Below are 26,232 nucleotides of genomic sequence, written 5' to 3'. Positions count from 1 at the left end.
AAGGTTCTGGAATGGTCATCACAGTCTACTGACCTTAACCTCTTCATGGCGCCTGGGCTTTAAGGACAGGCACTGTGTAATAATGGCACACCTAACTTCTATGCTGTGAAATGCGATCAGGAGCTGGCTGGTATAAGCATCTGACACCGATGACGCTGATATCAACGATCACACTGATAATGTTGAGCATTAACCTCTTAAATGCTGTGATTGGGTAATTTTAGAGGTTTGTGGCTGAAGCGCCTCCTGTTAGCTCTTCCATTGGCACTCCCACAATGTGACTGCAGGGTGCTAAATGGATTTCATGGCAATCGGGGGCCTTTTGCAGTCCTCCATACTGGATATGGGACAATATGTGAACCCCTTAACCCCTTAAGGACCGGAGGTTTTTCCGTTTTTGCATTTTTGTTTTTTGCTCCTTGCCTTTAAAAAATCATAACTCTTTCAAATTTACACCTAAAAATCCATATGATGGCTTATTTTTTGCGCCACCAATTCTACTTTGTAATGACATCAGTCATTTTGCCCAAAAATCTATGGTGAAGCGGGAAAAAAAATCATTGTGCGACAAAATTGAAAAAAAAACCGCTGTTTTGTAACTTTTGGGGGCTTCCGTTTCTACGTAGTACATTTTTCGGTAAAAATGACACCTGATATGTATTCTGTAGGTCCATACGATTAAAATGATACCCTACTTATATAGGTTTGATTTTGTCGGACTTCTGGAAAAAATCATAACTACATGCAGGAAAATTAATACGTTTAAAATTGTCATCTTCTGACCCCTATAACTTTTTTATTTTTCCGTGTATGGGGTGGTATGAGAGCTCATTTTTTGCGCCGTGATCTGAAGTTTTTAACGGTACCATTTTTGCATTGATAGGACTTATTGATCACTTTTTATTCATTTTTAAATGATATAAAAAGTGACCAAAAATGCACTATTTTGGACTTTGGAATTTTTTTGCGCACACGCCATTGACTGAGCGGTTTAATTAATGATATATTTTTATAATTCGGACATTTCCGCACGCGGTGATACCATATATGTTTATTTTTATTTTTATTTACACTGTGTTTTTTTTTTTATTGGAAAAGGGGGGTGATTCAAATTTTTAATAGGGGAGGAGTTAAATGATCTTTATTCACTTTTTTTTTTCACTTTTTTTTTGCAGTGTTATAGGTCCCATAGGGACCTATAACACTGCACACACTGATCTTCTATGTTGATCACTGGTTTCTCATAAGAAACCAGTGATCAACGATTCTGCCGCATGACTGCTCATGCCTGGATCTCAGGAGGCAGCGAGGAGGCAGGTAGGGGCCCTCCCACTGTCCTGTCAGCTGTTCGGGATGCCGCGATTAGCCGCGGCTATCCCGAACAGCCCGACTGAGCTAGCCGGGAACTTTCACTTTCACTTTTAGCCGCGCGGCTCAGCTTTGAGCGCGCGGCTAAAGGGTTAATAGCGCGCGGCGCCGCGATCGGCGCTGCACGCTATTAGAGGCGGGTCCCGGCTTCACTATGACGCCGGGCCCGCCATGATATGACGCGGGGTTACTGTGTAACCCCGCGTTATATCAGAAGAGCAGGACCAAGGACGTACCGGTACATCCTTGGTCCTTAAGGGGTTAATGACATAGGGCGTAAATATACATCCTGGTGCCCTGGAATTTAACGCACCAGGACGTACATTTACATCCTATACATGCCGCGAGCATCGGAACTTTGAATGGATGTTCGGATCACCTGCAGAACTGCCGCGGAGATCTGATCAGTGGCTCAGACTGCCAGGATTTTATTGTACTCAGTTGGTGGAGTTGTCATATAAATTAACTTGTAAGAGATCTTTTTTTATATTGTACCTGGAATTGTATAATTTAGATGGATCCATTGTGTAACAAATTGTTGCTTTTGTACTGTGTATATTTTTATCAAGCCCTTTAATGAATTTTTAATGAACAGTTTGGCTAACTTAACACCCTTTTTTTATGGGCTGATTATCAGTGAATGAGCGTTTGCAGGAATGCTCTTTCCCAATATTTTGCTTGGGTATAAAGGCCAACGTTGCTCATATGTTGGCTGATTGCATCTTTTGTGCGGCCTCATGTCTTGTACTGTGCAGCCCTTTGGACTGTGTAAAAGGGCCCTTGCTGTCTCATTGAGACAGCAAATTGGTCCTCTGGGGATGGAATTATACAATTCTATATTAGGCATACAGTACATCTAGTCTACCACTGTCAGCAGTACTAGCTCAACCTTTCTTGAACTTTTGTTCAAATGCAAAAAACATCCATACAGCAGTAAGACACTGAGGATTTACAATTGGATCTCAAAACTCTATTTTCACTCACTATATATTGTAATTTTTAAACTATTTACAGTTGCAAGAAAAAGTATGTGAACCCTTTGGAATTATATGGGTTTCTGCACAAATTGGTCATAAAATGTGATCTGATCTTCATCAAAGTCACAACAATAGACAATCACAGTCTTCTTAACCACTTAAGGACCCAGGGCTTACTGGTATGCTCTGACGCCCTGGTACTTAAGGACCTGTATGCCCATGGGAATTTCAGTCCCCGCCGCGGGCGGGGACCAGACCGGTATAACTGCTGATATCTATTATCAGGCACCCCATGCATACCCCTGGGGGTTTCCTGAGACCCCCCATGTCAATTCAGACCAGCGATTTGTGGTGATTTTGGGTCAATCGGGTCTCTGGTGACCTGGTGACTCAAAAAAAAAAAGGGTGAATGGGGCTGTCCAAGACAGCCCCATTCACCCTTACCCAGCAGGAGTGAGGTGGAATGGGTGCCACCTCACGATCATGTGATTGATCGGTCGGAATGACCGAGCAATCACTGCCCTGCTGGGCGGGGATTGGGGTGAGGACCGAGGCCGGCGGGGGTCTCCTACCTCTCCATGGTCCGTTGGGGTCCCCTCAAAAGCGGCGGCGGCAAACCCGGCAGCAGGATACAGCAGGAGGTGAGGCCTGTTCACCTGCTATTGCTTAGCAACAACTCTCAGCATGCACAGCCAAAGGGCATGCTGGGAGTTGTAGTTTTGCAACAGCTGGAGTTCCAACTACAACTCCCAGAATACCCTTAGGTAGTCTGTGCATGCTGGGGGTTGTAGTTATGCAACAGCTGGAAGCACATTTTTTCTATGAAAAAGTGTGCATCCAGCTGTTGCCTAACTACAACTCCCAGCATGCACAGACTACCAAAGGGCATGCTGGGAGTTGTAGAAGTGTGCCTCCAGCTGTTGCAAAACTACAACTCTCAGCATGCCCTTCGACTCTCAATGCATGCTGAATGTTGCAGTTTTGCAACAGCTGGAGACACATAGGTTGTGAAACAGAGTTTGTGTCCTAAATCAGTGTTTAGCAACCAGTGTGCCTCCAGCTGTTGCAAAACTACAACTCCTAGCATGCACTGAGAAACTGTACATGCTGGGAGTTCTAGTTTTGCAACAGCTGGAGGCACACTGGTTGCGAAACATTGAGTTAAGTAACAAACTCTGTGTTGCGCAACTAATGTGCCTCCAGCTGTTGCATAACTACAACTCCCAGCATGTATGGTCTGTCAGTGCATGCTGGGAGTTGTAGTTTTGCAACAGCTGGAGGTTTGTCCCCCCATGAGAATGTACAGGGAACATTCACACGGGAGGAGGTTTACAGCGAGTTTTCTGCGGCAAGTTTGAGATGCGGCAAATTTTCCGCTGCAGCTCAAACTCCCAGCAAATAAACTCACTGTAAACTCCCGTCTGTTTGAATGCACCTTAAAAAAACATTACACTACACTAACACAGGATAAAGAGTAAAACACTACATGTACACCCTATACCCCCCCTCAATAAAAATGAAAAATGACTGTCCAGGCATGCTGGGAGTTTTTCAACAGCGTGAGGCACCCTGTTTGGGAAACACTGCTGTAAGGTATTTTGGTGACGGGTGCAAATACCCCAAAATAGGCCTTAAATGTGCTCTCTCGCTTTGGAGCCCTGTCGTATTTCAAAGAAACAGTTTAGTGCCACATATGGGCAAATTTTGGGGGTCTTTTTTTCCTTTTAGCCCTTATGAAAAGGTAAAGTTGGGGTCTACACCAGCATGTTAGTGTAATTTTTAAAACATTTTTACACTAACATGCTGGTGTTGCCCCATACTTTTAATTTTCACAAGCGATAAAAGGAAAAAAAGACCCCCAAAATTTGAAATGCAATTTTGGAACTACCCCATATGTGGGTGTAAAGTGATCTGCGGGCGCACAACATGGCTCAGAAGTGAGAGCGCACCATCTACATTTGAGGTCTAAACTGGTGATTTGCTCAGGTGTGGCTGATTTTACAGCAGTTCTGACATAAATGCAAAACAATAAACACCCACATGTGACCCCGTTTTAGAAACTACAACCCTCATGGAATGTGACTAGTGAGCCTTAACACCCCACAGATGTTTGACAAATTTTTGTTAAAGTTGAATGTGAAAATGAAAAAAAAAAATTTTTCACTAAAATGCTGGAAAAAAGCCCCCCAAAATGTGTAGCCCCATTTCTTCTGAGTAAGAACATACACCATATGTGTATGTAAAGTGCTCTGCGGGTGAACTACAATGCTCAGAAGAGAAGGACTACCACTGGGCTTTTGGAGAAAGAATATGTCTGAAATTGAAGGCCATGTGTGTTTACAAAGTCCCCATAGTGCCAGAACAGTGGACCCCCCCACATGTGACCCCATTTTGGAAACTACACCCCTCACAGAATGTAATAAGTGGTGCAGTGAGCATTTACACCCAACAGGTGTATAACAGATATTTGGAACAGTGGTCCGTGAAGTTTCCAAAATGGGGTCACGTGGGAGGGGGGGGGGTGGTCCACTGTTCTGGCACCATGGGGGGCTTTATAAACCCACATGGCCCCTGACTTTCACTCCAACCAAATTCTCTCTCCAAAAGCTCAATGGCGCTCCTTCTCTTCTGAGCATTGTAGTTCACCCGCAGAGCACTTTATATCCAAATATGGGCTATTTTCATACTCAGAAGAAATGGGGTTACACATTTTGAGAGGCTTTTTCTCCTATTACCCCTTGTGAAAATGAAAAATTTTGGGTAACACCAGTATTTTAGTGAAAAAATCAAATTTTTCATTTTCACGTCCAACTTTTGCGGAAATTTGTCAAACACCTGTGGGGTGTTAAGGCTCACTGTACCCCTTATTACATTCCTTGAGGGGTGTAGTTTCCAAAATAGTATGCCATGTGTTTTTCTTTTGCTGTTCTGGCACCATAGGGGCTTCCTAAATGCGACTGTCAGGATCCGGGCTGGTAGCTGGTAGCGGTTGCTGGTGGTGGATCCGCTGTGCCAGAGAGGTGATGAGGTGGGCCGTACCAGGGGAACAGAGTCTAAGGAGTTACTGGTTTTCACCAGAGCCTGCCGCAAAGCAGGTCGTTCCACCCAATAGCAACTCAACCTCTCTGGCTGCTGAGATAAGGCAAGGTACAAGAGGATCAGGCAAAGGCATAGTCATACATAGCAAATGGTCACGGCAGGCAAGGTAACACAGGAACAAGGAATGCTTTCTCTCAGGCACAAAGGCAACAAAGATCCGGCAGGAGGCTGTGGGAGGAGACGGTACTTATAGGCAGTGCACAGGTGAGGCCTAATTAAGCCCAAACAGCACTCCCTCTCACAAAGCTTAACCCTTAATGAACCACTTTGGACCAGGCACCAATCACCTGTAGAAGAACAAACGATGATCCGGCACCAGATTTAAGACTTGCAGCTTTATTTTCTCCGTATCAAAATGAACAAACAATACACAGTAAAACCGACTCCCTCCACAGTCATACACGTTTCAAGCGCATGCGCGCTCTTCCTCAGTGACGTTGTGGGTCTAACAGGCAAGGATTCTTATTCGTACCTACACAGGTGAGGAATAATTTTATTACCCCGCCTACGTTCAGGTTATTTATAACTCCCCGTTATATCTCACAACTGGGTAGAGGCTTTGTGCCTTTCAAAACACACATTTAGGTTAAAAAAGGAGGGGTTATAAAATAACAACACTGTATTCAACACCTTATGCTTGGCAACACATAATTTTCTATCCATAAGGTACAATCAATAAATTTCTTGTTCACTTATCCGATATGCGTGTTACATCAATAATGGAACAACAATTCACGTCTTACATTCATGCCGGACGGGGCGCGCGTGCCAAGAGTGAATTGCCAGAAGGCTTCCCTGTGTTCCAACTTTTTTCTAATGTATCCTTGCCTTATGTCCAGTTTTACCAACTCAATACCATATATTTTAAATCCTGATATATTGCCACCATGTACTGTTTGGAAATGAAGGGAGGCAGCAGATTTATTTCTATTTAAAGCTCCCACATCATTAAGGTGTTCTAAAGTACGCATTTTTAATTTGCGGGTAGTATAACTTATGTATTTTAATTTGCAATGTATGAACTCGATCATGTAAATTACGTTTTTGCTATTGCAATTCATGTAGTTTTTGATTACATATTTCTTGCTGCCCTCCGCATTTTCAAACTCTTTTACCACTTTAACAAAGTTGCAAGTGCGGCATATGTTATGTCCACATTTGTAAAAGCCCTTCTGTGAGAGCCACATATTCGTGCCTGAATGGGACTCCTCTACTAGACTCGGTGACAAATAATTTTTTAGTGTGGGCGCTTTTTTTGAAACTATGTGACACCCTTTTTGTAATATTTTGGATACTATATCATCTTGTTTTAATATATGTAAATGCCGTAACACTACATTTTTTATTTTGTTGAAATAGGGGGAATATGTTAAAGTCAAAGTGGGTTTGTTTTCAAATTCCCTTTTATTCATTTTTCCCTGAATGAGATCTGTTCTATTTTTGTTGGATACTACTTTTTTGGCTCTATTTAACATTTTATTCGTATTCCCTCTTTCCTTCAGTCTGTCTCTGGTCCTTTAGATCTAAGAGTCCCGGTGCACGCGTGCCCTAGAGAGTGGGGATGCACACGCTGAGATGCCAGAACGCTGCCTGGGGACACACGCTGTGAGCGCTCCGGGGCCAGCAGGAGGCCCGGAGCGCTCAACGTAACAGCGAAATGCCCCCCAAAAACCATTTCTGCTAAATTTGCTTTCCAAAAGCCAAATGTGACTCCTTCTCTTTGGAGCATTGTAGTGTGCCCGTAGTGCACTTGATGTCCATACATGGGGTATTTAATATTCAGAAGAGATGGGGTTACAAATTTTAGGGGGCATTTTCTCCTATTAACCCTTGTAAAAATGTAAAATTCGGGGAAAACCAGCATTTTAATGAACAAAAAAAAATTAATTTACACATCCGACTTTAACGAAAAGTCGTCAAACATCTGTGGAGTGTTAAGGCTCACCCCCTTGTTATGTTCCTTGAGGGGTGTAGTTTCCAAAAGAGTGTGCCATGTTTTTTTTTTTTTTTGCTGTTCTGGCACCATAGGGGCTTCCTAAATGTGACATGGCCCCCAAAAACCATTTCAGAAAAACTCACCCTCCAAATTCCCATTGTCGCTCCTTCCCTTCTGAGCCCTCTACTGTGCCCGCTGAACATTTTACATACACATATGAGGTATTAAATTGGGTTACAAATTTTGGGGGGCTTTTTCGCCTTTTACCCCTTGTAAAATTTCTAAAAACTGAGTCTAAAATGAAGATTTTGATTTTTTTCCTTCACTTTTCTGTTATTTCTGTGAAACACCTAAAGGTTTTTTTTTTTAATATGTTATACTACAACATATTTCTAATATAAATCTATTACATATTTTTTTTTAATTAAAATTGTTTATTTTAATGTTCAAAGCCGGCCACTAGGGGTCTCCTTCCTAGTGGCCGGCTGCAGGCTGGCGTGACATCACGCATGAATTCGGACTGATGCCGGCCGGGCATTGGTCCTAATTCATTTAGCCTGCACTCCCTTCCTGCCTGTCAATCAGAGAGGGGGGATCGAGCGCTAAGAGCGCATTGGCTCCCTGGCTTCACAAGCCGGCCCCACCTCCCGTCATCTACATGCCGCCGCTGATGCTCTGCACTCGGTTATGGCTGGGGCGGGGGGTTGGGGAGCAGGGTACGAGGTAGCGCTGTGGCAACTTTTGATTTCAACAGGGGGGAGGGGATGCGGGGTAGTGCTGCGGCATGCAGCAACTATTGATTTCAACAGGGGGGAGCAGGGTTCAGGGTAGCACCGCGGCCCTAACAAAGTTATTGCTTTCAACACAGGGTGCCTCCAGTTGTTTCGCCACTACAACTCCCAGCATGCCCTGACAGCCAGTAGATGTCAGGGCAAGCTGGGAGTTGCAGTGGTGAAACAGCTGGAGGCACCCTGTATAGTGAACTAACGGCGGAAGTGTCAGCCCCAGCAGGCATCAGTGACGTTGTGCCTGCTGGGGAAGTCTGCATGGTAGTGAGCACACTACCAGGCAGACAAAAAAGCATTTTTAATATAGTAAAAAAAAAATGTAAAGGCAGGGAGGGGGTTAAGGATAGATGGGCAATAGGCAGAGACAGAAAAAAAATGGATGGTGGGAGCTACCCTTTAACACACTTTCTGAATGTCATTTTGCATACTTTGAGGGGTGCAATTTTTATAATGGGCTAATTTATGGGGTATTTCTAATATGAAGGCCCTTCAAACGCACTTCAAAACTGAACTGGTCCCTGAAAAATTCAGATTTAAAAAATTGTTTGAAAACTGCTGCTGAACTTTGAAGCACTCTGGTGTCTTCCAAAAGTAAAAACATGTCAACTTTAAGATGAAAATATAAAGTAGACATATTGTATATGTGATTCAATATATAATTTATTTGTTATGTCTATTTTCTTTATAAGCAGAGAGTTTCATCAAATTTGGGAATCTTTCACCAAGAAATTATGCAAGTATCGACAAAAATTTACCACTGACATAAAGAAGAATATGTCACGAAAAAATAATCTCGGAATCAGAATTAAAAGTAAAAGCATCCCAGAGTTATTAACGCTTAAAGTGACAGTGGTCACATGTGCAAAAAAATGCGCGGGTCCTTGGTGAAAATAGGCTGGGTCCTTAAGGGATTAAACTAATAACACACAAAGAATTAAAGGGGTACTCCGGTGCTTAGACATCTTATCCCCTATCCAAAGGATAGGGAATAAGATGCCTTCCGCGGGAGTCCCGCCGCTGGGGACCCCCGTGATCTTGCACGCGGCACCCCGTTTGTAATCGGTCCCCGGAGCGTGTTCGCTTCGGGTCTGATTACAGGCGATCACAGGGCGGTCGGCGTGTGACTTCACGCCTGCGCCCCCCTGTGATGTCACGCTCCGCCCCTCAATGCAAGCCTATGGGAGGGGGCGTGACAGCTACGTCACATGGGGGCGCAGGCGTGACGTCACACGCTGCCTGCCCTGTGATCGCCCGTAATCAGACCCGGAGCGAACGCGCTCCGGGGACTGATTACAAACGGGGTGCCGCGTGCAAGATCACGGGGGTCCCCAGCGGCGGGACTCCCGCGGTCAGGCATCTTATCCCCTATCCTTTGGATAGGGGATAAGATGTCTAAGCACCGGAGTACCCCTTTAAATGTTATCATGTTTTTATTGAACAAAACATGTAAACATTCACAGTGCAGGTGGAAAAAGTATGTGACCCCCTTGGATTTAATAACTGATTGATCCTCCTTTGGCAGCAATAACTTCAACCAAACGTTTCCTGTAGTTGCAGATCAGACGTGCACAACGGTCGGGAGTAATTTTTGACCATTCCTCTTTACAGAACAGTTTAAGTTCAGCAATATTCTTGGGATGTCTGGTGTGATTCAGATGCCACAGCATCTCAATCGGGTTGAGGTCAGTACTCTTACAGGGCCAATCCAGAAGGTGTATTTTCTTCTGTTTAAGCCATTCTGCTGTTGATTTACTTCTATGCTTTGGGTCGTTGCCCTGTTGCAACACCCATCTTCTGTTGAGCTTCAGCTGGTGGACAGTGGCCTTAAGTTCTCCTGCAAAATGTCTTTAAACTTGAAAATTCATTTTTCCTTCGATGATAGCAATATTTTCAGGCTCTGACGTAGAAAAGCAGCCCAAAAACATGATGCCCCCATGACCATACTTCCCAGCTGGGATGAGGTTTTGATGTTGGTGTGCTGTGCCTCTTTTTCTCCACACATAGTGTTGTGTGTTTGTTCTAAACACCTCAACTTTGGTTTCATCTGTCCACAGAATATTTTGCCAGTACTGCTGGGGAAAATCCAGGTGCTCTTGTGCAAACTGTAAATGTACAGCAATGTTTTTTTTGGACAGCAGTGGCTTCCTCTGTGGTATCCTCCCATGAAATCCATTCTTATTTAGTGTTTTATGTATCGTAGATTCACTAACAGGGATGTAAGCATATGCTAGAGACTTTTTTTTTTAGAGCCTTTAGCAGACACTATAGGATTCTTCTTCACCTCATTAAGCAGTCTGCGCTGTGCTCTTACAGTCATCTTTACAGGATGGCCACTACTAGGGATCGTAGCAGCAGTGCTGAATTTTCTCCATTTATAGACAATTTGTTTACCATGGACTGATGAACAGCAAAGCTTGTGAGATACTTTTATAACGCTTTCCAGCTTCATGCAAGTCAACCATTCTTAATTGTAGGTCTTCTTAGAGCTCTTTTGTGCAAGGCATCTATCACATCAGGCAATGCTTCTTGGTGGGTGTTTTTTTTATAGGGCAGGGCAGCTGTAACCAACACCTCAAATCTCATCTCATTGATTGGACTCCAGTTGGATGACACCTCACTCCAATTAGCTCTTGGAGATGTCATTAGTCTAGGGGTTCACATACTTTTTCCACCTGTACTGTGAATGTTTACATGGTGTGTTCAATAAAAACTTGGTAACATTAAATTTTGTGTGTGTTATTAGTTTAAGCAGACTGTGATTGTCTATTGTTGTGACTTAGATGAAGATCAGATCACCTTTTATGACCAATTTGTGCAGAAATTCTTATAATTCCAAAGGGTTCACATACTTTTACTTGCAACTGTATCTCTAGTGCTCTTACCATTCCAGTTGTATTAAGCTTAAGCTACACAATGCCTTGTTTCATGCAAAATAGTTGAGCGTTTTGTGCTCAGTTTTTAATTTTTCTCTCTAAATGAAAATAACCTGCATCTTTAACAAATATCTTCAATTTTCATTCTACATACTGTAATGAGATCAGTCACAGACATGGACATTTCCAAAAATTAAAGCTTGAGGCCTTATTTGCACTGGTTCCCAGAATTCCATCTTTTGCCTTTAGAGATTCAATATAGGCAATGTGGGAATCCATATCTCCTTTAACATCAAGATGCACACAAAAACTGATCTGAATAGGGCAGTTAAGATGTTGAGATTGATTTGTGTGAAGATTCAAATCTTTACATTGGGTTCTATACTTTACACTGTTGTCTCCTGCACAGTCTATTGGCATAAACTCCTTGTCAAACTCACATCAGAAGTGGTAACAAGCTGAATGGTTTATTAACCCATTAAGGACCAAGCCCATTTTCACTTTAAAGTGGTACTTCGGTGGACAACATTTTTTTTTTCTTTTAATGAACTGGTGCCAGAAAGTTAAAGAGACTGTATTTATACGAAGAATAAAGAAGTCGCACTCACCATCCGGTATTTATTCACACCGGCCAAGTGGAACATAAAATACGGTCACTTCACGTGGGGAGCGAGAGCAGCCGCTCTCAAGACGCGGGGGCACACCAGAGGCGCCTAGTTTCGCGTCACTGCTTGATGCTTCTTCCGGCCAATAAGGTGTAAGTTTTTGAATTTTTACAAGGAATAAAAGGAGATAAATCACCGTAAAATTTGTAACCCAATTTCTCTTGCGTAAGGAAATACCTAATATGTGGATGTTAAGTGCTCTGTTGGGTGCACGTCAAGGCTCAGAAGGGAAGGAGCGACAATGGAATTTTAGAAAGTGAGTTTTTCTGAAATGGTTTTTGGGGGGCATGTCACATTTAGGAAGCCCTTATGGTGCCAGAACAGCAAAAAAAAAAAAATAAAAAAAAACCACATGGCATATTATTTTGGAAACGACACCCCTCAAGGAACGTAACAACTCCCTCAAGGAGTATTATGAGCCTTAACTCCCCACAAGTGTTTGATGACTTTTTGTTAAAGTTAGATGTGTAAATGAAATTTTTTTTCACTAAAATGCTGGTTTTCCCCCAAATTCTACATTTTTACCGTTTGTAATAGGAGAAAATGCCCCCCGAAATTTGTAACCCCATCTCTTCTGAGTATTACATAGTTAGTACGGTCAAAAAAAGACATACGTCCATCAAGTTCAACCAGGGAATTGAAGGGTAGGGGTGTGGCGCAATATTGGGGAAGGTATGGGATTTTATATTTCTTCATAAGCATTAATGTTATTTTGTTCCAGGAATGTATCTAATCGTGTTACAAAGCTGTTAATTTTTCCTGCTGTGACCAGTTCCTGAGGTAGACTGTTCCATAAGTTCACAGTTCTCATGGTAAAGAAGGCGTGTCGCCCCTTGAGACTAAACTTTTTACTTGGGGGGTTATTGAAATACCCCATGTGTGGACGTCAAGTGCACTGCAGGTGCACTACATTGCTCAGAAGAGAAGGAGTCACATTTGGCTTTTGGAAAGCAAATTTTGCTAAAATGTTTTTTGGGGGGCATGTAGCATTTAGGAAGCCCCTATGGTGCCAGAACAGCGAAAAAAACAAACAAACCACATGGCATACTATTTTGGAAACTACACCCCTCAAGGAACGTAATAAGGGGCACAGTGAGCCTTAGCACCCCACAGGTGTTTGATGACTTTTCGTTAAAATCGGATGTGTAAATAAATAAAAAAATTTCACTAAAATGCAGTTTTCCCCCCAATTTTACAATTTTTTTTTTACAAGGGGTAATATTAGAAAAAGCCTCCCCAAATGTGTAACCTCATTTCTTTTGAGTATGGAAATACCCCATGTGTAGACATAAAGTGTTCTGCGGGTGCACTACAATGCTCAGAAGAGAAGGAACTACATTTGGAATGCAAATTTTGCTAGAACAGCAAAAATAAAATAAAAAAAAACACATGGCATACTATTTTAGAAACTACACCCCTCAAGGAATGGAACAAGCAGTACAGTAAGCTTTAACACCCCACAGGTGTTTGATAAATGTTCATTAAAGTGGGATGTGAAAAGGAAAATTTTTTATTTTTTTACACTAAAATGCTGGGGTTACCCCAAATTTTTCATTTTCAGTGGTAATAGGAGAAAATGTCACCGTAAATAAATTTCTTCGGAGTAAGGACATACCTCATATTTGGACGTAAACTGCTCTGCGGGTGCACACCAGGTCTCAGAAGACCAAGAGCGCCATTCGACTTTTAATGAATTTTGTCAGGGACCTTGAGCATTTACAGAGCTACCATGGAGCCAAAACAGCGGGACCCCCCTCAAGTGCCATCATTTTGGAAACTACACCCCTCAGGGAACGTAACAAGGGGTACAGTGAGTATTTACAGCTCACAGGTGTTTGGAACATTGGACCGTAAAATGACAAAATAGTTTTTTTTTCACAAAAATGCAGGTGTTACCCCAAATTTTTCATTTGCACAAGGGGTAATAGGAGAAAATGTGTACGTAACATGCTGTGCGAGCGCACTACAGGGCTCAGGAGTCATAGATGTGTGTGTGTGTGTGTGAGGGGGGCGGGAAGGTGGGGAAGTTTGTATGTATGTGTGCTTGGTGCAAACTCTATATAACGGTGTGTGATAAAATATCACACACCCTTATAAAAAAAAAAGGTGGCCAAATGCAGCGCCCTGAAACCCTAGTGGGGCCTGTGTCACACTGCAAAAGGTGCGGCGGACCCATGAAGACCTATTAGGGGGTCGGGGCATTTGTTATTTTCTTTTTTTTTTTTTTATACTCCTCCTACCTGTCCCTTAACACAAACTCACCCTGAGCTACAGGTGACAGGAGGCCACTTCTTCTGCCCTGAGGGGCACAGATCTTGTCAGAGGGGGGGGGGGGGGTCCCTGGCTCCTGTCCACTGATTGAACTTGGTGGGCTAGCAGAGCTGAAGGAAGGGGACATTAACCCCCTCCTCTGCCATCAGCTATTGTCGTCCGACCAATAGCAGCTCATCTGGGGAGGTGACATCATCGCCACCTCCCCATAGCAACAGGAGGTTGGGGGTGTATATAGTACATGGCCAATCGCCTTCTAATTCTGGGTAATTGGGCCACATATGACCGGAATCGCTACAGATCGCCGGTGTGAATTCACCGCGATCTGCGGCAACCCCCCCAGGAGTTGTCATAGGATGTCTGCTGAATGATTTCAGCAGGCATCCTGGTTCGGTACCCACCCGACGCACGACGGGGACCGGAATTCCCACAGACATACAGGTATGCCCTGTGTCCTTAAGTACCAGGACGTCAGGGCGTACCTGTGCACCCTATTTCCTCAAGGGGTTAAATACAAATTTCTATTATTCTGTATTTTTATAGATTTTTTCTTTTGTTTACACAAAATTACACAACAGAACACCACATATATATCAGTGGTGGGACAAAATTAACAGTCAAATGTAGTTCTGTGGAGAAAAATGAAAATAATAAAGACAAAAAAAAAATGTAGTTCTGATATCACACAATATCAATAAAAATCCATAGATTTTTCATAGATTTTACAATCAAGGAAATATCATCAGAAGTACAATGTGTAAAAAACAAGGCTTCAAAGTTTTTTTTTTAATTGTCATGTTTAAATTATGTTAATAATATCTGTAAGCATTCATATCTGTATGATTATTAAATATATTTTTTTATATGTTTTAATACATTTTGTTTCAAACTAAATATTTATAAAAAATAGTAATAACACTGAAAAGCAGGGTGAATTCAATTCCTGATCTTACCTTCTTAGGGGGCATTACAATAATATATTCGTTCAGTAAATGGAACACTGAGGCTTTTAATAATAATAAAATTATATTTTATTCCATGTAAATATTGATATTTCAGAAAGATATCATGCAGCATACAATAATGGCTTAGTAAAAAAATAAAAGGTTATTCACATCCTCCCATGTTCATGAAAATATAATATCGTTGTGCCATATACTTTACATGTTAATGAAATTCAGTGACCCAGAAAGTGGATCCGTTGACAGACACAGAAAACTAGATGAATATCCCTTCAGGTTCCTTCTATTAGTTGGTAAAGTAAATACATTTTTCTTTATTAGGGAGGCAGATTTCATATGTCTGCTGATAGTGATAAGGCTAGTGTTGTAGACTAGTGCTGTAGACTAGTGTTTTTTTTAATTTATTTCCTAGGCAAAGTACTCCTGGCTCATAGTTGTATCAAAGTACCCCAAAGCTAAAATCCTACACTGTATTGTACCCTAAAAGCATACATGAGTATTGTATGTCCATAGTTACATAGTTTATAAGGTTGAAAAAAGACAAGTCCATTAAGTTCAACCTGAAGCCTTATTGTGTTGATCCAGAGGAAGGCCAATGAGGGTGATGCAAATTGCCCCATGAGAGGAAAAATTCCTTCCTGACTCCAAAATGGCAATCAGAATAAATACCTGGATCAACGTTCTATCCACATAAGTCTACTATCTATAACCTGTAGTATTATAATTTTCTAGAAAAACATCCAGGCCCCCTTGAACTTACTTATTGAGTCAGACATCACTACATCTTGTACCAGAGAGTTCCATAGTCTCACTGCTCTAACAGTAAAGAATCTCTGTCTGTGTTGATGGTAAAACCTTCTTTCCTCTCGGCGTAGAGGATGCCCCCTTGTCATGGTAATCGGCCTAGGTATAAAAAGATCACGCCCCCTTGTCGTGATTATCGCCTTAGGTATAAAAAGATTACGCCCCCTTGTCATGGTTATTGGCCTAGGTATAAAAAGATCACTAGAAAGATCTCTATATGGTCCATTCAAATATTTGTACATTGTAATCAGTTCCCCCCTAAGACTTCCTTTCTCTAAACTAAATAACCTCAAGCTTGATAACCTGTCTTGGTCCTGTAATCCTCCCATACCATTAATTATCTTTGTTGCCCTCCTCTGCATCCTCTCCAGTTCAGCCATGTCCCTCCCATACACAGGCGCCCAAAACTGGACCCAATACTGCGCATGTGGTCTGACTAATGATTTATACAGAGGTAAAACTATGTTCCTGTCCCAAGCCTCTATGCCGCTGTTGATACATCCCATGACTTTGTTAGCCTTGGCAGCTGCTTCCTGGCACTGTTCACTAAAGTTGAGCCTACTTTCAACCAGTACCCCCAAGTCCTTTTCGGTAGAAGTTTTACCTAATGTTTTATTATTTACCACATAACTGTACATGTGGTTTTTACAGCCCAAATGCATCACCTTACATTTATCCACATTATTTGTGATGCCTGTGTCCCTAGGGCATATGTACTACAGGTTAAGAACCTAGAGTGTAGGTTGCATTGAATAGGACAACCTTATCAGAACCACTCCTCTATTAGTCAGAAACACCTAGTGGACACTGTTGGTGTCCACTTCTCAATAATAGCTAATCACTAGATATGTGAATGGAAAAACAGCACAAATAAAATAAGAAAAAATAAGAAAGGATATTGTTCTAGTGTTAACCATTAAAATGGATTTAAGAACTGGTAATTTGGTGGTAAAAGGGATATTTTTTCAAATTGCTGAAAAATGTTTCTGTTCTTATCACTTTCTATTTTCTGATTGTATTTTGCTTTAAATTTCCTTTTTTGTACATTATTATGAGGGCTGCCATTTTGCCTGAGCTGATTTTAGCAGTATTTTAAGGTATACAGCAGGACCCAATGCATGGCCGTATACAACAATAGAGTGTATATACTGTCACATTCTTTCACATTCGGAATTGAAAATGCTAATGAACAATCTTTGTGAACTTTTTAGGGGTCATTCTATAGGAAGAGATGATGCTGAGCTGTGCTGTAAATGCTGGTGGATCCAGTGCTATCTCTCTACTGATGTCACCTTTCAATGTGTTTTTAAGAAGAAAGGTATTACTTGGAAATGATCTGTACAGAACAGAAAGTCTCAGCTTAGTTTTAGACCTAGTGCTCAGAACAGAAACTGTTACATTTCAGGATTATTATAAAATATAGATAGTAAAATGGAAAATTTGAAAAAAACACTCTTAACAATTCTTAAAAAATATAGTTAACATAAAAATCTTATTTAAACAATATTTCATTTTCTGATGATTCATTTCCTTTAACTAAAACGGTTGTTCTGTAATAGATAAACAGCCAATTTTGTCCAAAAACAGCACCACACCTCTCTGCGGGTTGTATGTGGTATTACAACTTGGCTGCATTCACTTCAATGAAACTGACCTGTACGCCCTGATGCCTTAAGCGGGTTTAAAGCGAGCACAGGAGCTTTACTCGCTTTAGAGCCAGTAGCCAGACACTGACTGCTAATGACAGGCAGCAGCGATCCTGATGCTGATGTTATTTTACCCTTTTATGCCGGAATCAATGCCAGTCACAGCATCTAAATTGAAAATGAAAGTTTCTGGTAGCTCAGTGGAGCTACCATACCACCACAATGAGATTGCTGGGATTTGGTGAGCTAAAATGATGGAGGAGGGTCCCCTTGCTGGAAGCTCAGTGGATTGGTATCACCGCATGCGTAATCGTCCAAACTATTAAAATATATTGTTTATGATCCTGAATGGTAAATGGTGTAAATTTAAAAAAAATACCTAACACTAAAAATACAGATTATTAATCACATCATATATATCAGAAAAAAATGGGACCAGTAAAAACTAGAGCTCATGGTGCAAAAAATGAGCCATCATATATCCCTGTATATGGGAAAAGTAAAAAAGTAATAGGGGTGAGAAAAGGACAATTTTATGCATAACAATTTTGTCACAAAATTGTTTGCACTTTGTTAAAGTAGTACAATAATAGAAAAAATATATAAATAGGGTATCGTTTTTATTGCATTGACCTACAGAATAAAGGCAATGCATAATTTTTTAACATAAAGTGCACTGCGTAATAACCAAATGCCCCAAAATTTACAAAATTGCAGTTCTCTTGTAAATTTCTGCCCACTAATTTTTTTTTCTTTTGCTGCACATTTTATGAAAAAATGAAAGATGTCATTACAAATTATGATTGAACGCACAAAATATAGGTCTGTAGGTGGAAAAATAAAAGTTATGAATTTAAAAGGAGAGAAGGAAATAATGAAGACCCAAAAATGAAAATTGTGTCTAAATGCTTAGATCCGGTGCTGGGGGCTCGTGACATCAAGGCCATGCCCCCTCGTGTTGTCATGCCCTGCCCCCTCAATGCAAGTCTATGGGAGGGGTGTGATGACCATGCCCCCTCCCATAGACTTGTATTGAGGGGGTGGGGTGTGACGTCATGAGGGGGCGAGGCTGTTATGCCACGAGCCCCCGTCACCACACCCAGCATTCTAAATGAACGCCGGGTACTGCACAGAGATCGCGGGGGTCCCATCCTTTGGTTAGGGGATAAGATGTCTAGGGGGGGGGGGAGTACCCCTTTAAGGCCAAAATGGACTATGTCCTTAAAGGAAATCTGTCATCAGTGTCACCACACTAACCTTGCATACAGGCTTGTAGTGTGGATGATACTGATCAAAATAATACTCATGGTGTCCCAAACCGTCACTCCGTTCCGCTGTAACTAATCTTTTTGTGTATATGCAAATTAGTTGCTTGGGGCATGGGCAGAGTGAATCCTACTCCGGGCACTGTGATGTCATCTTCATCAGGAGCCGATCTCAGCGAACGTCGCTTCCTGGTGTACTCAGGAAGGGTCACATGTGCAGTACAGGATGAGCGAGCAGGGAGGGGGATTATGAATATGGAGGAGCTGGTTGCAGCCCACCCGGCGAATATGTCGTCACAGTGCCTGGAGCAGGGTTCGTAGCTCCGCCCATGCCCTAAGAAACTAATTTGCATATAACGAAAAAGATGAATTACAGCAGAACGGAGTGACTGTTTGGGATGCCGTAAATATAATTTTCATCAGTATCACCTGTACTACAAGCCTGTATGGCAGGTTAGTGCGTGTGATACTGATGACAGATTTGCTTTAAGGGATTAACAAATCAATTTTCTATAACAGCATAAACTACTAAAATACTCTAACCCTTCAATTTAAAATATAGGCCATGACAATTAGGAGAATTACCATATTCATTTCCAGTCAAGCTAGCTATTGTATTTTATTGTGAAGCAATCATGGGTTTATAAATATCCAGGGGTATCCAGTCTATTAGATCAGTGGGGTCAGACCCCCAGCACGCTGGCTGATAAGCTGTTTCATGGGGATAGATGCATGTGTAAGGACTGCAGCCTCTTCAACGTTAATGTTTAAATGTCATTGGATCACTTTACTATGACTAGTGGCAGTGAAATGTATTGCAGAGTTGTCCCAGTCACTTGAATATGACAAAAAAAATTGCTTTTAGGGTAAATAAAACTGACTTGAGAGGCCTGATGCCTGCAGAACAGAAAAATGGGGAAAATATACAAGTTATATAAAGGCAGAAATATACATTAAAAGACAGGTACACTGTATGTTCTCTTAGAAAACTCTCCAACTGTTTAGAAGTAAAAGTAACCCCATTGTTACAGTAAAATCTGGGATTCTAGCCAGAATATACTATAAAGAATTTTTTTTTCTTAAATGTCCTACAAAATTAATGTGAACATGGACCAAAGCTCCTCGATAACCTACGAGAAAAATGTTACTGGGGGCTATCCTATTTGGCAAGTTAAACACAAAAAGAATAGACTGCACCAGGTAGTTATATATTGTACTCTGTTTTTCATGATATGTACTAGGTGCTAGGGGTCTATAAGTGGTAAATCAGTATAGCTCCATAGACTATTTTATTAAAAAGAGAGAAAAAACTCAAACAAAGAGCAATTGCTACTGATAAATATGCAAAATTTTATTTATGTATCCAAAAAGTTAAAAAGCGTCACACATTTGTGACTGAATGCAATAAAGATAAAATATCAGATGTGTATGTATAAAGCAATACAAAATGAGATGTATCAGATACAGCCAATAAAACACGCAGGTGGATCAGGTACAGCAATGGTAATGATCACAATGGATATATATATATATAGTGAGGTCAGGAAATGATGTAATATGGCTCTTATTCAACAAGAAGTAACCAGGGGTCCAAAAAGGGCCCCAGTATAATGAATGTGAGGGCTAACTGCTCTATCACATGACTAGTAGTATGAATGAGCCCAAAGTAAATCAGTAATAAATAGTTCAGTGATCCTCACTTACCCATAATGGATACCTGTAGCCACCGTCCCAACGTACGTTTCGTCACCCGACTTTCTCAAGGCACTTGCAATAAACTGGCATAAATTAAAGCTATATTTTTACCCATTGGCTAGTAGATTAACATCACAGTAATCTACTAGGTTATGGGAGACCATGTCACTCATACTAAGCCCCTCCCACTTGTATGAAAATTGCAAGAGCAGGGAGAAAAAGAAGAAAAGAATCGCATGATATTTGTGCAAAATAAGTGCGTGCCAAAATGTGTGCCTTTTAATGGTGGGCATTCCTTTATTAATTTCCCATTAGTGTTTCATTTTTCTCCAGCCTTAGCTAGCCCATATGTACCATCTGCTAGAATGGTAGCATGATATTTGTGCAAAATAAGTGCGTCCCTTGAGAAAGTCGGGTGACGAAACGTACGTTGGGACGGTGGCTACAGGTATCCATTATGGGTAAGTGAGGATCACTGAACTATTTATTACTGATTTACTTTGGGCTCATTCATACTACTAGTCATGTGATAGAGCAGTTAGCCCTTACATTCATTATACTGGGGCCCTTTTTGGACCCCTGGTTACTTCTTGTTGAATAAGAGCCATATTACATCATTCCCTCACCTCACTATATATATATATATATCCATTGTGATCATTACCATTGCTGTACCTGATCCACCTACGTGTTTTTTGGCTGTATCTGATACATCTCATTTTGTATTGCTTTATACATACACATCTGGTATTTTATCTTTATTGCATTCAGTGACAAATGTGTGACGCTTTTTAACTTTTTGGATACATAAATAAAATTTAGCATATTTATCAGTAGCAATTGCTCTTTGTTTAAGTTTTTTCTCTCTTTTTGCATAAAATAGTTTGGCAAGTCTAATAATGATAAGCTACTTCCTCTAGGTCTGCATCAGTTCAGAACCACCATTTATAACTCAAAAACTGTCAAGTGCACAGTACCTGACTGAGCTATAGGTGGCTTGTCTAGTAAAACTTTGTCAAAGAGGGGAAGGGGGGGGGGGGGTGTTGTAACTTTGTCAGCCACAGTTAAAGGAAAGTTCCCCAAATCAACATCAATCAATAAATTAATAAATAAATAAATACATGTAGGAAAAACAAAAAAAATACAGCCCCGCCCTGCCCTTTATACTGTATATACCCCCTTTATAGTAGAGACTGTAACAGAAAGGAGACAGAATGTAAAACATTAATTAAGCATCACTTTGTGTTAATAAAAAAATTTTTTAGAACAGACACTTATTTCAGTTTTTTTATTAGTTTCTTTTTAATTTATTCATTTTTTTTATTTCACAAAATGTAAATTTTTTAAACAATGTGTGCACTGATGGCCTCTTTGCTATAGACTTGAAAATAACACATAATATTAAAAAACTGCCATTTTATACCTATTTTGTGGCTTTTTTGTTTTGTGGTTAGGGTTTGAAAAACAGTTGCTTTCTTTCAAAAACAGCACCACATCTGTACTAAAGTTGTGAGTGGTGTTTTATCTTCACTGTATTTACTTCGAGACCGGGCTGCAATACCCCAAACAAACTGAGGACATGAGTTGTGCTATTTCTGAAAGGTAGCAGCTATGTTTTTCTAATCATAGATAATGCCTTTAAAGGGGTACTCCGCCCCTAGACATGTTATCCCCCTGATCGCAGGGGGGGGGGGGGGGGGTTTGGCCACTGGGACTCACCTGATCTCCAGGCCAGAGCTGCGCGTTACAGACACAGAAGCCTGGGGCTTCCGTGATTGTGACATCGTGCCACCCCCCCCCCCCATTCATGTCTATAAGAAGGGGGGTGATGGCTAGTACACAACCGTCAAGCCCCCTGCCATACACATGAATGGAGGGGTCATGGTGTGTTGCCACAATTACAGAAGCCCCCAGGCTTCCGTGTCCGTAACACCGCAGCACTGGCCCAGAGATCACGGGGTGTCCGAGCGGCCGGGCATACAGCAGCTGTTTTGTGATGTATGGAAAGGCTTGAATCTTTTCAATAGAAGTAATTTCCAAATCTGTATAGCTTTCTGGCACAAATTGTTTAGAAACATTTTATTTTCCTCTGGAAAATCCCTTTAATCGGTGTGTTCATAATAATTACTGGCCACTCGAAGCCATTTACATGCCCTTAGTTTCATGCTAAACTTTTCCACAAATCTATCTATTAATAGTGTGTTAGACACAGATGTGAAGTGAAAAACATTTTCTTGTTGTCAGTTTTCCTTAAGATCATACACCTTGATGAATAGTATCATTTCATAAAAATACACATGTAAATAACTAGAATTATATCAGCCAATTACATCATGAATGGCGCATCTGTGTTATGAAGTACTGGATAAGTATTTTCTGCACAATGGTGTAGTTATAGTGAGAATGTTCCCCGCTTCCACCTGCAGGAGGCATAGCCTGTTCTAATTTTGGATGCTGTTTTGTGATTTTCATTTAGCTCAACATAAATGTAAGAAATTATTAGGAGAGGGCATCCTGCTCTTTTTGTTTTCTGAGTCATAATGTGCTGTGATCACTTGTTAGGTCTTAGCAAGAACATTTACAACAAAGAAGAAATGGTTTTTCTTTTCTCTAACTAGTAATTTTCTAGCAGATGGTACATATGGGCTAGCTAAGGCTGGAGAAAAATGAAACACTAATGGGAAATTAATAATGGAATGCCCACCATTAAAAGGCACACATTTTGGCACGCACTTATTTTGCACAAATATCATGCGATTCTTTTCTTCTTTTTCTCCCTGCTCTTGCAATTTTCATACAAGTGGGAGGGGCCTAGTATGAGTGACATGGTCTCCCACAACCTAGTAGATTACTGTGATGTTAATCTACTAGCCAATGGGTAAAAATATAGCTTTAATTTATGCCAGTTTATTGCAAGTGCAGATTTGTTGCACATGGGCAGCTAGTGATGTGACAGAATTGTTGAGAAGCAGCTTACTTTCCATTAAGACTGGCATTTAAATTGTTGGTCTTTAGTAAATTTCTAGAGTCTGGAAGTAACAGGACACATGCCCCTCCAACCCTTCCTCCTAGATGTGCCCCTGAATGGGACAACTACAAGAAGTCAGTACTATACAGTATGTGTTTTAGTTTAGCTTGTGCATGTCATATAAATAAGAACAAAGATTTTGTATTTAGTGTCAGGAAAATACGATATATTGCAATACAGATTTGTTTTCAAGACATGTAATGCTTTGCATCTTTGCATCAAAGGTCATGATGAATAGCCAACCAATGCAACTAGAGATGAGCGAACTTACAGTAATTTGATTCGTCACAAACTTCTCGGCTCGACAGTTGCTGACTTTAGTCTGCATAAATTAGTCCAGCTTTCAGGTGCTCCGGTGGGCTGGAAACTCTCTCCTAGGACTGTATCCACCTTTTCCAGCCCACCAGAGCACCTGAAAGCTGAACTAATTTATGCAGGAAAAGTCATCAACTGCCGAGCCGAGATGTTCATGACGAATCGAATCACTGTAACGTCGCACATCTCTAAATGCAACCAAAGGTTGGAAAGGTATTGTCTCTTCTTAGTGCTTTGTTACCTGTTTAATATGAAAACAATGTAAGGGATGCATTGTAAAGAAAAATTGTATTTTCTCATATAGAAGCACAACACACTTAGCAGGTTACTGTGTAAACAAGCCTATAGATTACAATCTCTTGAACATGTACACAGGATACATTCAGCATACATACAGTTACAATTGCATGTTAAGTCTCTCTAGGCACAGTTTTTTAAACAGCATAGTTGCACTTATGACTAGAGCAGGGTAACGCACAAAGCTAATGACAATTTGAGCAGGTAATAGTGAGACCCTTCTCTCACCCAGACCACTGTCTCTGCCTACTTGACAATCTGCCCTAAGTAGTGGACACTAAAAAAGTGTAAATCAACAGTACTGACAAAAAGGGAACCAGGAAAATAAAATGGTAGATATACAGAGTGCTGACAAACAGGGAACTAAGAGGCTATAACAGCAGGTATTCAGAATATTGACAAACAGGGGCAAAAGAAGATATAATGGCAAGTATTCAGAGTATTGACAAACAGGGAACCAAGAAAATATAACAGCAGGTTTACAGAGTACTTTACAGAGAACTTTGCATCTTTGCATCAAAGGTCACGATGAATAGCCAACCAATGCAACTAGAGATGAGCGAACTTACAGTAATTCGATTCGTCACAAACTTCTCGGCTCGACAGTTGCTGATTAGTCTGCATAAATTAGTCCAGCTTTCAGGTGCTCCGGTGGGCTGGAGACTCTCGTCTAGGACTGTATCCACCTTTTCCAGCCCACTGGAGCACCTGAAAGCTGAACTAATTTATGCAGAGTAAAGTCAGCAACTGCCGAGCCGAGATGCTCATGACGAATCGAATCACTGTAACGTCGCACATCTCTAAATGCAACCAAAGGTTGGAAAGGTATTGTCTCTTCTTAGTACTTTGTTACCTGTTTAATATGAAAACAATGTAAGGGATGCATTGTAAAGAAAAATTGTATTTTCTCATATAGAAGCACAACACACTTAGCAGGTTACTGTGTAAACAAGCCTATAGATTACAATCTCTTGAACATGTACACAGGATACATTCAGCATACATACAGTTACAATTGCATGTTAAGTCTCTCTAGGCACAGTTTTTTAAACAGCATAGTTGCACTTATGACTAGAGCAGGGTAACGCACAAAGCTAATGACAATTTGAGCAGGTAATAGTGAGACCCTTCTCTCACCCAGACCACTGTCTCTGCCTACTTGACAATCTGCCCTAAGTAGTGGACACTAAAAAAGTGTAAATCAACAGTACTGACAAAAAGGGAACCAGGAAAATAAAATGGTAGATATACAGAGTGCTGACAAACAGGGAACTAAGAAGCTATAACAGCAGGTATTCAGAATACTGACAAACAGGGGCAAAAGAAGATATAATGGCAAGTATTCAGAGTATTGACAAACAGGGAACCAAGAAAATATAACAGCAGGTTTACAGAGTACTGAAAAACGGGTGCGGGAAACAGGTCAGAAAATAGGTAATTGGAATCAGGTCAGAGTACAGATTCAGGATATAGGTTCAGACAAGATAAAGCAGAAGTACAAATACACAAGACAAGGGGCAAAGCAAGAAAAGTAATGGGACAGTTCTATAATGAGGTGAAGTACAAAACACAAGCGACAATAAAAGTTCAAGTACAAACAAGAAAAAGTAGCAGTACTAACACATAAGGCTAGAGGCAAAGCAAGGAAAGCAATGGGTAAGACCTATACCGAGGAAGAGTACCAAACACAAGCAAAACAGCGGAAATGTCAGGAAAAAGCCAGGGCAAAAATACAAAGGATAAAAACCGCAAGTGTAGAAAAAACTGCAAAAAGACAGGACAAGGTAAAATCAAGAAAAACAAGTCCTTTGCCTTTAACTTTTCACTGACCAGAGAGTAGCATACAAAGCCTGGTCAAGTATTATTATTGCAACTGGTGTGTACTTGGGTACTTAGAGCTTGGTCTATTTTTTCTAGCCCTTGTGATGTTAATAGTCCCTTTGTCTTCTCCCTGGAGCAGATCCTAGCTGTTTGGCTCACAAACTTTGTCTCTCTGGTTGAGCTTAGAGGTGGCAAAGTATGCCAACTTGTACCACAGACACTGCTGTTCCCTACAGTGGGGTGCAGGTCTTGAGAGCTGGCGCTGTGGCAGCCAGACTTTAATAGGCCCAACTGAGATTCTAGTGTCTTGCTATGTGGCACTTATCCCTAAAAGCTGTACCCTCCCATACCTAGTATAAATGTAGTTTCGGTTCAAAACATAGCACATACATTGTAAAATATTATACATATACAAAACAAGT

The 26,232-nt window shown here is 41.0% G+C and overlaps 1 long non-coding RNA gene across 1 annotated transcript in view; it reads left to right on the top strand.

Moving 5' to 3' along the window:
• The window catches only part of LOC130369344 (uncharacterized), a 91,536-nt gene that overhangs the window by 861 nt on the left and 64,443 nt on the right, over window positions 1-26,232 (top strand). The window lies entirely within an intron of this gene.

Source organism: Hyla sarda, chromosome 4, assembly GCF_029499605.1.
Source record: "Hyla sarda isolate aHylSar1 chromosome 4, aHylSar1.hap1, whole genome shotgun sequence".
In the NCBI taxonomy this organism is placed as follows: domain Eukaryota; kingdom Metazoa; phylum Chordata; class Amphibia; order Anura; family Hylidae; genus Hyla; species Hyla sarda.
This window is presented reverse-complemented; position numbering and strand designations above follow the sequence as displayed.